The sequence below is a fragment of the Molothrus ater genome, chromosome 4 (assembly GCF_012460135.2).
Source record: "Molothrus ater isolate BHLD 08-10-18 breed brown headed cowbird chromosome 4, BPBGC_Mater_1.1, whole genome shotgun sequence".
Lineage (NCBI taxonomy): Eukaryota > Metazoa > Chordata > Aves > Passeriformes > Icteridae > Molothrus > Molothrus ater.
The window spans coordinates 3596448-3611468 of NC_050481.2; positions in this window are offsets into that span (position 1 = coordinate 3596448).

Here is a 15021-nt window from a genome sequence, read left to right on the forward strand (position 1 = left end):
CTTCCCTTGCGTGTACTTTGCTGCCACCTCCAGGACACACCTGATTTTAGCCTCGAAGTTTAAAAAAAACTTTTCACCAACACCAAAAGTTAGTTTCCTCTGAGGTGCAATATTTCAAATTGTAAGCATGGGTTTGGTTACATTTAAAAAGGAAACCCCCAAAACTCTGTTTGCAGACACCATTCACAAGCACGGGTGTTGGGAGAGCTTACAGATGCTTCTTCCTTAGAAAAAAGCAAAATGGTGCTTTAAAATAACAGCCTGGTTAGCAAATTACACAGCAAAGTCTATAAAAAAAAAATTATGGCACACACTCATTGCAGAGTCTTTTGTGAGTATTATTGCCCCTAATTACAGGGCAACAAAAAGTAAACAGACTGTTCTTAGCTGGAAGTATTTTATAACATTAGGATTTATTTTTTTAAAGGTGTGTTAGGTCATTGAAGTCACACTCCTACACCCTCAGAAGCAAGCAATAATTGCAATTTTAAAATAAGATTCCAAATCCTCTACAATGAGAAGGTAGTAGCCCTATCTTTCTCCTCTTTTATTAATGAGAGGATCAGGTTCAAGTGGATGGAGTATAGGCATCATTAAGAAATTCATTCTTCCAAAAGCCATAGTGAGGTGTCACAGTGCAGAGCTGGACACTATGGACTATAGAAAATTTGTCCTAAAATTACGACTAACATTAGACTAGAGGAAATCCTTTTAAGATGTTCTACAATTAGCAACATCTGCTTAATATAAACAATGCAAAACAAGTTGCTAAGGCTAATGGGATGGACTGGTTCCAGAAATAATATCTTTATTATTTTATTACTTTATCTTTTGGTACCTTCAAAAACATAAGATTTTGAAGTAATCATTTACAATCCTGAAGAAAAGCTCACCAAAGTGATTAATTAATTTCTATTTAACTATAAGAATCAGTGAAAGCTAGGTCATATTAGGAACCTTTCCATCTCAAAAGCACAGGGTTAATTCCACTGTCTAACACATATTCCAGGTTTCTATGTGCCTGATTAAAGGTAGCAAGGGGGAAATGAACACATCACACACCTTTGCAGAAATGGGCTGTGCCACTCACTGGGTTCTTTCTCTGCAGAGATCATCAGCACAGGTACTGTACATCATAGAAGTTATTAAACAAATTTAGTGACATCTAATCAGAGTCCGTAATTTATTAGACTTTTGTAGAATTTACCAGCACAAACCACATTTTGCCTGGCTTCTGCCAAAGCCTGTGGAGATGGAAGCTGCAACACAGACACAAACATTTTTCCACGCTGTAGCTCAAGCACTTTGCCAAGCATCATTAAAAATTATGTATTTAGGGTAAGCTGTCTCCATTTTTACTTTATTCTTACACTTCTTGAAGACTTCTGTTGCTTAAAATGAGGTGTGTGTTCACTGGGTTCTTCTAAAATTGCAATAATCCTGCCAGAGAAAAGTATTTAATACGATTTCCATCGATTTCCTGTACCAATCATTACAAATTTATCAAAGCATAAAAATGCATAGAATAGGCTCTCACTGGCTTTACAATGCTGAACTACTCTTACCTTTTGGAAGTCAAAAGGCTCAATTACTTTTCCACTGTTTTTGATAGAATTCACTTGCTTTCCAATGTGACCAGAATTCGAAGTAGCTATTAATTTGTACACAGTAAACGTAATATTCCTTTAGAGCTGAGGAGAGCAGTGTGAGAGGAAGAAAAGATAAAAAATTCAGTGGAATGTTTGTATGTAACCTGATTAAATTTGAGCCTCAGTCCAGAAAACAGCCCATTATATGCCAATATTTCAGAACTACTACAGATATTCTAACAAAATAAAAGAACTGCACTCAAAGTAAAGACTCAGTTGCCTGGAAAATCAATCCATATGGAAATACTGCTCTGGGACCTTGGACTAACATGATCATTTCCTGAAAACCCCTTTAAAAAGACTAACACTTTGAAGATACTCAAATTTAACATTTATTTATTTTACTCAAAAGGAAAACCTGTGCTAATTCACAGCATATCAGCACCTCATCAACATGGCACATTGGGAAAAGGGTTTGTCTGCCAAAAGAAATACAGACCATGAAGTAACAAGGGTTTTTGGGATCATTTTCCTCTTGGTTGGCTTTTTTTTTTTTTTTTGCTTGCCTTTTACATGCTCCACATGTAAATATTAGAATTTACACTGAAATATTAGAATTTACACTGAAAAATATTAGAATTTACACTGAAAAAAAAACCCTGTAAATCCAGAGAAGATAGAAATTAAAATGAAAATAGTAAATAAACAGACTTCCCAAGAAAAGACAATTTTTCGTTGTTCACATCAACTTATTTTTCCTATATAGAACAGATAAGGATATCAAGATGCTTTTGCCATCCTGATTAAAGGGTAACAGGCTTTCTGGAATCCCTAACAGAATTTATACACTCCATTACCATATAGTATCATCAATTTCATCTTTTTCAGGTAAGCCTTGTCTCATTTGTCAAAATACAAAAGTGCAACTTTTTTTTTTTTTATAATTTACACTGCTGGTGTGACAAGACTGCTAATTACACTGCTAATGTAGATAAGAGTTCCAGTCTCCTGTGTGGAGAATCAATGCAAATTTCTGACACATTTAAACCTTGTCCTCAGCACATGAGGTTGAGTGGAAACAGTATTGCTTTGTGCTAAAAGGAGGAGTTAATCCTTCCTTAGCTTTGCTTTAGAAATAATGTTCATAAGAGTACTGCAACCCCAAAAAACCCAAGGGGGTACAATTTATAATTTCACACCACTGCAGCAAAAGGTGGTCAGGGTCTCTAAATTCTCTGAACACAGGCATAAAATTCATGACGTCAAAGAACACGGGGGGAAAAAAATCCACATCAAGATAAGCCACAAAGGAAAAAATTAAATTAGTGACCACTGTGGGCATAGTGCAACTCCTATTTCAGGTTATATCTCATTGAGATGAGAGTCCCAAGACAGTCCTACTTAAACTAATTTAGCATAAAACACCACTCAATACAATGGTGGCAATATCTAGTCTCTACTGTCTCCTGCAATTTACTTTTCATCTGTAACCTTCCCCACCTTCTGTGCAATTTCACAGCAGAAAAAATAATAGCTATAAAGGCTACTTGAAAAGAGCATTTCCAGTTACAGACAATTAGTTGTAAAGACATTGAGGTACCCTAGTGCTTCTATTGAAATGTAAATATTTATGATTTTAACAGCTTACTATTCAAAGCAAGACAAGCTACTCATTTACCACACTTCTTTTGTTCAGAACACTTGGAATAATATTTACAGTCAACATTTTATTTTTTTTCAGGGAAAGTATTTTTTTTTCCATTAGTTCCAAATTCAAATGTTCTTATATTATTGCTACTAAATACTATGGCATCTTTTTCAGAAACTATAAAAACTGCAGGAAAAGGGAAAATATTTCAATATTTCAAATATTTCAAAAGCACACTGTAAACAATAAATTGTCTAATTCATAACTGCTGTGCCTGAAATAATGGTAATCATTTCCTTGCTATATTTTTGCCTCAAGACCTTTATCAGTGACATGTTCTTCCCATTTTCCACCCCTTACTCATGCCCACCCTACCCAGCAGGAGTTAGAAAGGCCAGTGCAGCAAAAGCTAAATTTTAAGTGTTATTTCCCACTTTTCCCAACTCACCTCACCCAGCAAAAGCAATAGACACAAGAGCCAGCAGGAACAGGCAGCTGAGAAAAAAGAATCACACAGGAGAGGGCCCTGAAGGTCCCTTACTCCCTGGAATCCTGACCCTCAGCACCCATGGAAGTCAATGCTGAATATCTCAATAAAAACACACTGTTTGAGAAAGCAGATTTTGTAGAACCTGAGAGAAATGGAGCAGCATTCTGTTACTTGCAATGACAAGTGTTTTATTGGCATGCTTTTTATTCCCAGAACTTGTTTAGGTGTTACACTTCACAACTATAATGAGTTTCTAATTCTGTGCAATTCTATATTTGAACAGTAGTGCTAGAGATCCTTTTTTTGTTAGTGGTATATTAGAACAGTCCATTTTCTCCCCAGTATGTGCTTCCTTAGGAATATTTTTACAGCTGCTCTCCAAGTCTTGAATTTCATTTTCCACAATGGACGTCCTACTTGTGTCTTGTTCCCCATTCAGGATTGCACACAATCAAATGAGACTGGAATACTTCTCCATCAATATTTTGCAGTTTAGCATACAAAACAGGCAAAACCATTTCAGATGGCCTCTGGGACACTATCTAGCTGAATATAAGTAAACAAGTTTACAGATTCAAGATTATTTCAGATTATTCTAACATATCTCCCACTCATTCCCAGTAATTTTTGAAACTATCAACATTTTCTCCTAAAAGTTCTTAGCAATTATCATCCCATGGTAGACCAGAAGTTCTAATGATTTGCACAGAAATAATTGGTAATGGGGCAAATATTTTACATCCAAGTATTGTTAATGCATTGGGCAAATTGACTGGAATAACTCTTTTCTCACAGGTACTGGAAAGGCATTTTTACTGCCTTAACCACAATTAAATAATAACCTGATGGGTAATTTTAAAGAAAATCTAAATTTATTACAAAATAGAATTGAAGATCTGAACTGCTTTAATGGGAAGGGAGAGGAAGGGGAAGTAAAAATGTTGCCCACAAGTGCCAGGCTTCATAGTTACTCTTATGCCTCTACCTTCTAATTCTTTTCTCTTCTTTTCCTTCTTACTTCAAGGGAAAACCACAGACTTTGGACAGTCCCTTTTTTAGCCATTCAAGCCAGGTTGCTCCCAGAAATGGGAATGCACAATAAACATCATCCTGGTTTCAAACTCCTTGATTATTATTTAAAGGTAAGAAGATGCTAGATAACACCAAAAAGTTAAATAACCATTGGCACAATTCTCTTTTCACTGAAAAAAAAAAAAAAAAAGGCAGCTAATCTCTGGAAAGTTTCTAAATGCAAGTCTTGATATTTCAAAATATTTCAGCTCTTAAGGGCTGTTATTAAAGGGAACTGGCAAACCAGTCCTCTTGCTGGGTGTGGGAATATGTACATCCATAAACATATAACCTAAGCAGAGAGAGTAAATGCCTCAGAAAAGCTCTGTTTTCATTTTCTAATGTGTTCTACACCTTTTAAAGCTAAAGGGATATTTATGGAATGACAAATTTTAAAAAAAGCAGCAAGATCAAAATTTGTTGATGGTATGGTCAAAGTTATATATGAAGCGGTTTTCAGGCCAGAAATTAATCATGGGTGCATTTATACTCTAAAACAATAAGTTTTGGGTAATCATTTTCACAAGTTTCACAAAACCACACAGTTTCAAACTCAGTGGGAAGGTAATAAGATCTCCCTTCTGTTCTAATTTAACAGAAGGCAAAGCGATGAATTTAAGAGATGCATGATGATACCCAAAGTCTCCCTAAGGAAAAGCAAGTTATTTTGTTGCTGGGGCCACAGCAGCATGCCAAACAGCATTTGTGAACTTGGATACCCTTCCCAAAATTGCAGCAGTGCACTTAATGAGCCATACTTCAAAGGTACATAAAATTAGGACTGAGGTAGACTGCAGACCTAATAAATCTTTCATTACCACTTGTTCAGGTATCACTTTTCCCAATGTCACAATGAAACCACAAGTGAGGGAAGGCCCATTGACTCCAAGGAAGAATCCCACTCCATTCCACAGTGACCCTACTGCTTGAGAGGTGCTACCAAAGGCTTAGATAAAGCTCTGCTTTTGACAACAGCCTGTTTAATCCAGGCTGAACCTGAAAACAGCCTGTTTAATCCAGGCTGAACCTGACACACCATCATTGGTTCACCCTTCCAGCCAGGGATACAGAATGCTCCTCAGGAACCCAGCACAGGAATTAGCAATAAACAAGCTTGCCAGCTATTTCCAAGGGTATCATGTTGAGCATTTTTCACAAGCACACAATTCAGTGAAATGGAATGGGGTTTACTAAAAGAATTGGCAATTATGAAATCAGCAGTGGGGTGTTGACAGTACCTGAGAGTTTTGCCTTCAGGACCCTCTCTAAGCAGCAACAAAGCGTTTAACTAGAATCTAGCTTAGCATGAACTTGCAATCAAAATTAATTAATTCATAATCTAATAAGCCCCAAGAGCACTCAAGACTCCTTCCCCCTGCTCTCCCATTTACTTTTTTCACCAGTATAGGGACAACTGGTAAATGGCAGAAACCTGCCAAGGAACTATGGAGCTGGTCTAGGAGTTTGAGACCTATCACCATATCTTATTTTCTCACTTGAAAATGACCAGCCATGAATCAAAGCTCCATAATTTTGAGTCATTAGAAAGACATTTCATTCCATCATCATTATTTACTGTGACTTGACAAATATGGTGAAGTGCTAAGAATAATGGCATCTATTTTCTTCTATTTTTTCTGGGGAAGAGGGAAGAAATGTACATCCCTGCTAAAGGGCATGTATCATATCAAGGTATTTGTTACACATGACAACTCAGAAGAAGACAAATAATTTCCAAGTGAGAGGTTTAGAAAACTTTAAAGGTCTTACTGTAGTATCTTCTATGCCACTCAGGTTCAAGTCATTTAATAAATTCACCAGCTTAAAGCTTAAACTATTTAAGTAAGGACACACAGTAGGAAAAGACACATTAAAAGTAAAAGCCATATTCAGATGTAGCCATGGTAAAAAATAGAGAAATTGCAATGAGCCCTATGCTTAGGAGAGAGTATTGTGCAGTTAATGTAAGTAATGAACCTTTCATGTGAAATGATGTAGTGTCACAACTCATTTGCATCCCACTTAAAGTGTAATTAAGTTTCCCTGACAGCCTGGCTTATGGCTGAAAGAACAGACCTGGCTGCTAAATTAATCCAGAATCCCTCTAGTTAAACAACCCTCTGCAAAGAAAACTTAACACACTTTCATTTAAAGTTCCTCAACTTACATTTAAAGTGGCCCTACACAGAATTTCAGAGACAAAGACTTCAAGATGCCCTCAGTCACAGAGCTGACTTGAAAACAAGTGTGCTGAACCCACACCAAGGTTTGGCCCAAAGCACAGTGCACAAGACAAGGCAGAAACATGTCTAAATGTTACCATTTTGGGGTTTTCTTGGAACTGACCTACAACATGGCAGGAACTCCATTACCAGGACAGGATTCTCAAACGCAGAAAAAGGTCAAAAAAATATTGAAAAGGTGCTACTGAACTAACTACAGCAAAATGGGTAACCATCAGTTGGATCATTACCTGTAATGATACCAACGTCTGATTTTTTGATAGAGTAACATCCAGCAATAATAAGTTCAATATTAGACAGGTGTTTTGGTTCTAATTGAAGGAAGCCAGACTATTAACCATTCTTTTCAGCCACCTACAAAAATCATTCCCTAAAACCAAGTTACTAAAAACATGATAGGAGTGAGTGGCTTGTGGTCTGGAGAGCCTCAGAGGGGACATGGAATTGTGGAGTAGTATTCCTAAACCAAAACAGGGAGTAGCATCTTATGGCTCATGACTCAGTTTATTCTTTACTGATTTTCATCCTAAAGGTTCTATTTAGAGCAAAGAAAGTTGAAACACTCCAGTATATATAATCCTGTAAGATTACATATGAAATAGATTACATATATTTCTAGATCCATATGGATCTCAGAAAAGTGAACTTTTTACCATGAACCACAAGTATGGACTGTCCAGAATAAACAGCCATCCTATTTTCCATTATATTCCTACCTGCACGTCACAAACAGTGAGCCATCTGTGCGGTCTCTCCATGGTTCTGAAAATCTCCTTAGAGGGAATTCCATTTTGGCCACTGGAAATAATCCAATTTTAGCAGCATCACAAGATCACTCCCAAGAGCCACCCTGAAACATCCAGCATGAAAATCTGCAAAGTCAAAATCTGTATCAAAAAGGAACAGGTACATCATGGCTGTAATTAAACTGTAGCTCTTAGAAAGGTCTGAGTCCTTTCCTATAAGGGAAGAAGTTTCAGCAGCTTTTTTAATGAGTGAAAAACAAAAATCGTGTTTGGCAAAATGATCTGATGTTCTGGAAAATTATTTTATTCCATAAAATTATTTTACTCCAGTTAAAGAAAGGGTAAGCTGGTAGCAGTTATTTTATACATAATGAATGTTTGAAATAGACACAGAAATCATGGTTTTAGAGATGGTAGTAACAGAACATGAACAACCACATCTCTGAATTTGAGAGATTAAGCTATAGCATTTTAATAGAAATACCATCACTACTTGGAAGATTGGGAAAAATAATTTCAAGTATTTTCCATTAAGGGAATGTTTCAGGAAAGATTTTTGTGCCCAAGAAGAGAAGTTTAAAGCCCCGCTTATCCCTCCACAGTCAGAATTGGTAACAATCAAGGCAAAACACAAAAAATATTCAAGTGTGGCCCCTTAGAACTTGAACATTTGCCTGACTGGGATTTTCAGCATGAGACAACATGGTTTAACAAGCTGGATCAGATGCTTATTTTCATGTAGTTTCAGTCATTACTCGACAGTAGCAACGGATTTATCCACATCCACAACAGTAAGGCAGTTGGCTCCCAGATCCTTCCCACATTCCATTTTTGACTCAACATTTTCAAATACACCAAATGGCAGCTCGTGATGAAAAGAAGGAACAGGAAAACACTCTGCAAGTAAATGCTATGAGTTCCACTAACCATTTCCACTTAAATTCTCTTAGGTGTGATGAAACCAGAATTTAGTCTCTGGCTCTCATATGAAGCCACTTGGAAGTCTACCACAGCACTCTAGGATGTACCTTGCCAAATACTGCTGTGTGTTGGACACACATTTCAGGGCAGCAAAATTCAATTTTGCTTCAAATGCAATGGGGTTTTAAATTAATGTAGCAAGTCATTATAAGGAGTTAATTGGCATTAACCAAAGCAGAATTTCAGAATAACAATTCTATAGTAATATTGTGTAACATTACAAATGGAAATGCTATTATATTCCCACCAATCAGGTAGCTACACATCAAAACACTAATTTATTTTTTAAGCAGCACAAATATGGTTTTTTGACTGGGACTGAGCAGGAAGTGGTGTTCTAATAGAGTAAACCAGAGACCACCTAGGTCCTTCAGGGAGCCAGAAAATTCTGAGTTCCTATGGAACCACCAAGCCTAAAATGAAGGAAAAACTCCCATAGTTTTTTTGGAAAAACTCCCATAGTTTTGTCTCCAACAGCATTCTGCTCAAGTTCTGAAATCAGGGCCTCTGTGCCCTATAAATCAGCCCTGGATCTTTCAAGTCAATGGAATCCCCCATGTAAGGAATACAGTTAAATATATCATATTCTCTGCCAGTTGTTTGTATATTCCTTCTGTATTTCCTCTAAAACATTCATTCCTTGTAACTGTATGCAAATAATCTACTTCACAAAGGATGCTGTGTATTCTCATTAGATGAAAGGTCCTGGTTTGCAGAAATTCCATTCTGCATTTAACCCAAAACATTCAAGTCAAAAGGAAAAAAAAAAAAACTTACATTGGCCTTAAAGCCCAGTCTTGCTTTTTTGACAAAAATAAACTGTTCCTACTCACAAATCAGACCCATGAATCAGTTTCATCTCTTCTTTAGGTATTGGATAAAATGGTTATATATTCTTCCACTCCTATTAAATAGTGTAGAATTCATTCTTCTTAGGTGGCACAAGCTTTCAATGAATAAATGAGAAGAGAATCACAGAATAATTTGTTTTATGAGGGATCTTCAAGACCTTCTCATTCCAACACCTCTGTCACAGACAGGTTGCTCAAAGCCCAATCCCACACAGCCTTGAACACTACTTCCAGGACTGGGGCACCCAGGATTTCTCTGGGCGACTTATTCCAGTGCCTCACCATTTCCCAGTGAAGAACTTCTTCCTTCCATTTAATCTAAATCTGCCCTGTCTATATATAAACTGAGAAGTGCAGGCCTTCCATCAAAGCCCTAAGTGGTACCATCAGTTTCTCCATTTTAAATTCCATTTGAACTTCTCAAAGTGAAAACCACTGATTTTTCAATCAAACACTGATGCAAGGGTACAAATTAGTTTCCATGTTTTAAACTTACAAAATAGTGTGTGTGGACATTTCGGGTGAAGACAGCCATGTCTAAACCACTACCACCCTGAGAGATAACTGCTTTTCAATGTTTAATTCACTCTTACTGTGGACAGTGCTCATAAAGGTAACACCTTTTTTCTTCTACAGCTCTCTCAAAGTCTCATTAAAAACAAAGGACAATCATGAAGTTGTCCAACCGTGTTCTCCAACCCACAGACAAATATAAAACATTAAGATAAATCAGGAAAATTACTCTCTTCTTTAGCCTTGGTTACTGCATAGTTAGATATTACAATACCTCAAAAACCTTAGTGCTACCCATTAAGACAGAAAGTGGTGGCTGATAAAGAATATTTATGTGCTTATCAGAGCAGTGGGCTTCACTTTTTCTCACTTCACGTACTTGCACAGACACAAAATGCTGCAGAAACGCATAAAAGTACCTCCACAAAAATCTAGGGTTAAAGGACACAAAAAAAAAAAAGCCCTTTAGATGAGATCAAATATTTTGTTGGAAAATACATCATATTACTCTAAAAACATTAACCTAAGCGTGCAGTTAGCTGAAAGTCTGAGCTACTGAAAAACCATCTTTGCATTCTGCACAGTGTGCTACTGTGAGGTTGGACTTTGTCACAATTAACAGGGGAAAATCAGCTCTGTATTTCATGGAGCTTAAATGTGAACTTGGATATAAAGAGATACTCAACAGTTTTATGGTTTACTGGATAACCTGAGCCAATTTACAAGGGGTACAGAGGTATCCTGTTCTTACTCAAAGGGCATCACTTCACTGCTTAACTTTAGCACAGTAGAACAAATTAAATGAAACTTACAGGTTTTAGAAACCAGAAGGAAATCAAGATTACAGAGGGGAAGATGGTGAAAAGAACAACAATGGTCAATTGGAAAACCATTAAAAGAAATACTAGAGAAATCAATTTTACCATTATGGTTCTCACCTATTTTTACATAACTAAAAAATCCACAATTATTCTAATATCAGGTTGCACTCTTACTGATCACAAAATTATCCAGATGATGCCCAGGAAGTCTCAGAATTTGGCCCAAACTTGATTCAGTCTAAATGCTTGTAGACTTTAAATCTAATCAATATGCCAATCATTACAGCAAGGTAACTTAACAGAGTTTTCTGGGAACAACAGGGCTGATTTAATAAAGCCAGTATGGACATTTGAAATTACAATCTCATCATCTACCACAGATTCCCTCCTGTGCCCCTTGCAGAATTTGCTGGTTTCAGTTTTCAAACTCAACTTGATTCCCAAGGGCTGTGCTGTACAGGGGGGGCTCACTGCAACTTAGGGCCTGACATAGCCAATCACAAATATCAGCATTCCAGACTGGGTAACAGGTGGCATCATCTGTTTCCTCAAAATTAGAGCTCTTCCAAGGTGCAATGGCTTTTAACACCCAGCCTTTCAGATCCACACATCACTTGAGGCTCTGCCAACCTTTCACCAGGAGATACGGACACAGCCTGCAATACCAGTGCTAATGGAGCTTAAGCAAACGTGAAAAGCTTCAGAAAGCCTGCTAAGATATCAAATGCAAGCACACAGAGCGTACCGAAAGGTGCACAAGCAACTAAAGTCATTCTTAAAAAGAAAATCTCAACATACTCCTGTTGTCTCCATTGTGTGAAGCTGGTGATGGATACTCAGCAAAATCAGAGCCTGACAGCAATTACCACCTCTTCTAACAAGACCTGAGATTCTTAGGTGGTTTCTAATGCAGTAGTAGGGCTCAGGGAAGATGGAACACAAATCCAATGGAAAGCAGGCTTCACAAAACAGCTTTTAATTAGGATGTTCTAATTAGATGCTGAAGAGACACACACAATCACCCACAATTAATTCTACTCTTGATAAGGCTTAGGGAACATCACAGCTAAGTCAGAAAAGACACAGGCAGTTTAACACTTTAACTTTCAAACCTGAATCCTCCAAGAGGCAATGGGAAAACATTCCTTACTTCTTACTTGTTCTCTAAACTGTCACCCACTGCATGTCCTACTGAAAAGCAAAAAACTCATTTTGCATAATACCTGCCATTTATTTTTAAACAATCCAGCCCTTATGACCACAATTAAATTCATTCCATCTGCTGGAAAACTAGGCAATTAGTAGTTCTAATAAACTAGCCATTAACTTGTACTTAGAAATGACTGATTTTAATAGCAGTATAGTTAACAGTTTAAAGGAATCATCACATTTGTCAATTAGTCCCATCAATTTTTAATTAAATGATCTTCCCACAAGTGGAGGGAAAAAAAAACCCAGATGTTTCATTAAGTTTATTTGGAGCAGAGAATTCTTCTGACTAAAACGCAGTTTTTAAGGGCTGTTTTGGCTAAACCAACATTTTGAGACGTAAATGTTGATACACAAGCTAAAGACAGAAAGGAGAAAAGTTGATCTTCAGACAAAGGCCTTCTCTAATGAGGTTTTTGTGATCTTGCTAATCATGAAAAAAAGATTTCATCAGAAGAAAAACAGATGTTGAAAAATTACAGAAGACTTTTGGAATACATCTATATTTATGTGTGTATATATATATATAAATGTATTCTATATATATAGAGAGAGAGGGAGAAGGTGTTAATAACCAGAGAGGTTATTTACTCAGCATATCACATCACAGTGAGCACCAAGCAGTCAGTCAGTGCAGGCGATACAGGATCTGTGCAATAGCCCTCATTTTAACAGATAAATTGCACATCTTATAAGCAAGGCCATCAGGATTTGGAGCACTACAGGCATTGTAGACTCAGGAGGGTGAAAGCAAAGACTTGGCACTCTGAAGCTAACACATGCAGAATGTGATTAGTCTTTGCTGTATCATTTACTAAACCTGCTAATTAATCTGGAGGGCCTCACACAAGCATCAAATAGACAGACTAACTGATATGGAAAGCAGTCTATTTACTTCTCTATTATACCTAAACAGGTGCAGAAATAAAAAGGGGGAAAAATCCACTTCTCATTAGCTCAGACATTCTTTTCCAATCCTAAACATTAAATCTCAATAAGTCTTGACACTTGAGAGGTGCAGCATGTGGAAATGGACTCAAGTCTGAAGGATATTCCAGTACATAAAAGAATTCCCCTTGTCTTTAAGGACTCATTTTGCAACTTGAAAAATTCTACTGTGAGCAGAAAAAGACAGGTCAAGCCAAAAGCACTGGCAAGATAAAGATGTCTCCTTTTAGGCAACAGCCTGCACTTAAAATCCAAAACCATTTTTCATGCCAAACACTTCTCTAATGACCATCTCATCAACAGTATCTGAACAGATAAAATATAGTCCCCACTTCCTACCCAAAGAACAACATTAACAATCATCTGACAGAGCTTGATGCATGAGATCCCTTCAAGGAGGACTTGACTCTTGCCTTCTACACAGATTTTACCAGCAATTTCAAAAAACAAATAAGATGGTCAGACTTATTTAAGAATGTAGGGAAATATGATTAATGTTAGTTTGAACAGTGATTCGTGATATACAGGCTGGTAGCACTTCACCTCTTGTCTTCAGCACAAAAGAGCCTGCAGAGGTGGTTGAAAGGATCCATCCAAGACTATAAAGGAGCACAGAAAGGCATTGTGGCATCAGCTTCTCAAGAGTTCAGAGGTGAGCAAGTGCCCTCCAGCCTTACACATTTTATATTTATTTTCTAGCCTATGACTCTATGATCCTACACTCCACTGAACAACATGCATCATGTGAACTTCACTGAGAGGGTGATCACACAGGAACCAGAACTGCCTGCCCAGTTCAAGAAACTGGAACAGGTTGTCCAGGAAAGTGGTGGAACCACCACAGTCCCTGGAAGCATTCAAAAAATGTGTGATTGTGGCATATGGGGACATGGGATAGTGTTGAACATGGCAGGGTTAGGTTCACAGCTAGACTCAACCTCAGAGATCTTCTCCAGCCTTAACAATTCTTTGATTTATGCTGTACTCTCACTTCACCCTACAGGGAGCATGAAGAGAATGAATCTGTTACCAGCAAGACACATGGAGATTCCTCCTCTTCATTTATGGTTTGCACTTAGCCCACAACAGCAAGGCCTGAGCTTCCCAATTCCCTGAATTCTGGCAGCTTTCTGCTTCCACTTCTCCCTACTTTTGCTCAGCACAGAGAGTTTTGAGAACATGAGCAAGGAGCTCTGCTTTGCCCCCAGCTATTAGCACACAGTTCTAGTATAGCCTGTAAGTAATGAGAAACCACTGCAGGGAATCACAAAACAATCCCTTCAGTTGGGTTTCCAGCTACAAGAATAGCTGCAATATTTCCAGCCAACAATCCTTCCAGCACAGTCATCTTTTTACATAGGTAGATGCCTAAAAAAGAGTAAGGAAGAGAGCACACGCTTATCTTATCACACTCCCAAATTCAACTATGCTGAGAGGATGTCTTTAATCTGATTTAATGTACTTTAAACCCACCCCTTCATCTTCCTGCCATGTACCTTTTGCAGTCAGCCTCCCACTGAGTCCACAGAACCTTCTCAAGCACACAGTGGCAGCAGAGTGTAAAGGGAAATAGCACCTTCCTCTGCTCCCAGCATGGCTGAAGGCAGCCCCAGCCTGAGCAGCAGGTGCTCCCAATCAAAGGGCATTCCCCATCCCAGAACCCGCCCCTGCCAGGCACAAAGACCACTTCCCACTGACAAAGCCAAACCCTGGCAATTCCACCTGCCAGAGGTGGATTCCTGCTCCCAGCAGATTCTGCAGAGAATTCACCTCTCAAGCTGTGCTCTTCTGAAACTTCTGAAAAGCTGCTTCACAGTAATTACAAAAAGGCTCCTGACAATATGGACCTCTCACCAAGTCTAGAAGTCAGAGGAACTTAAGAAGGTACAAGACCACAGTTCTGTCTTCTGA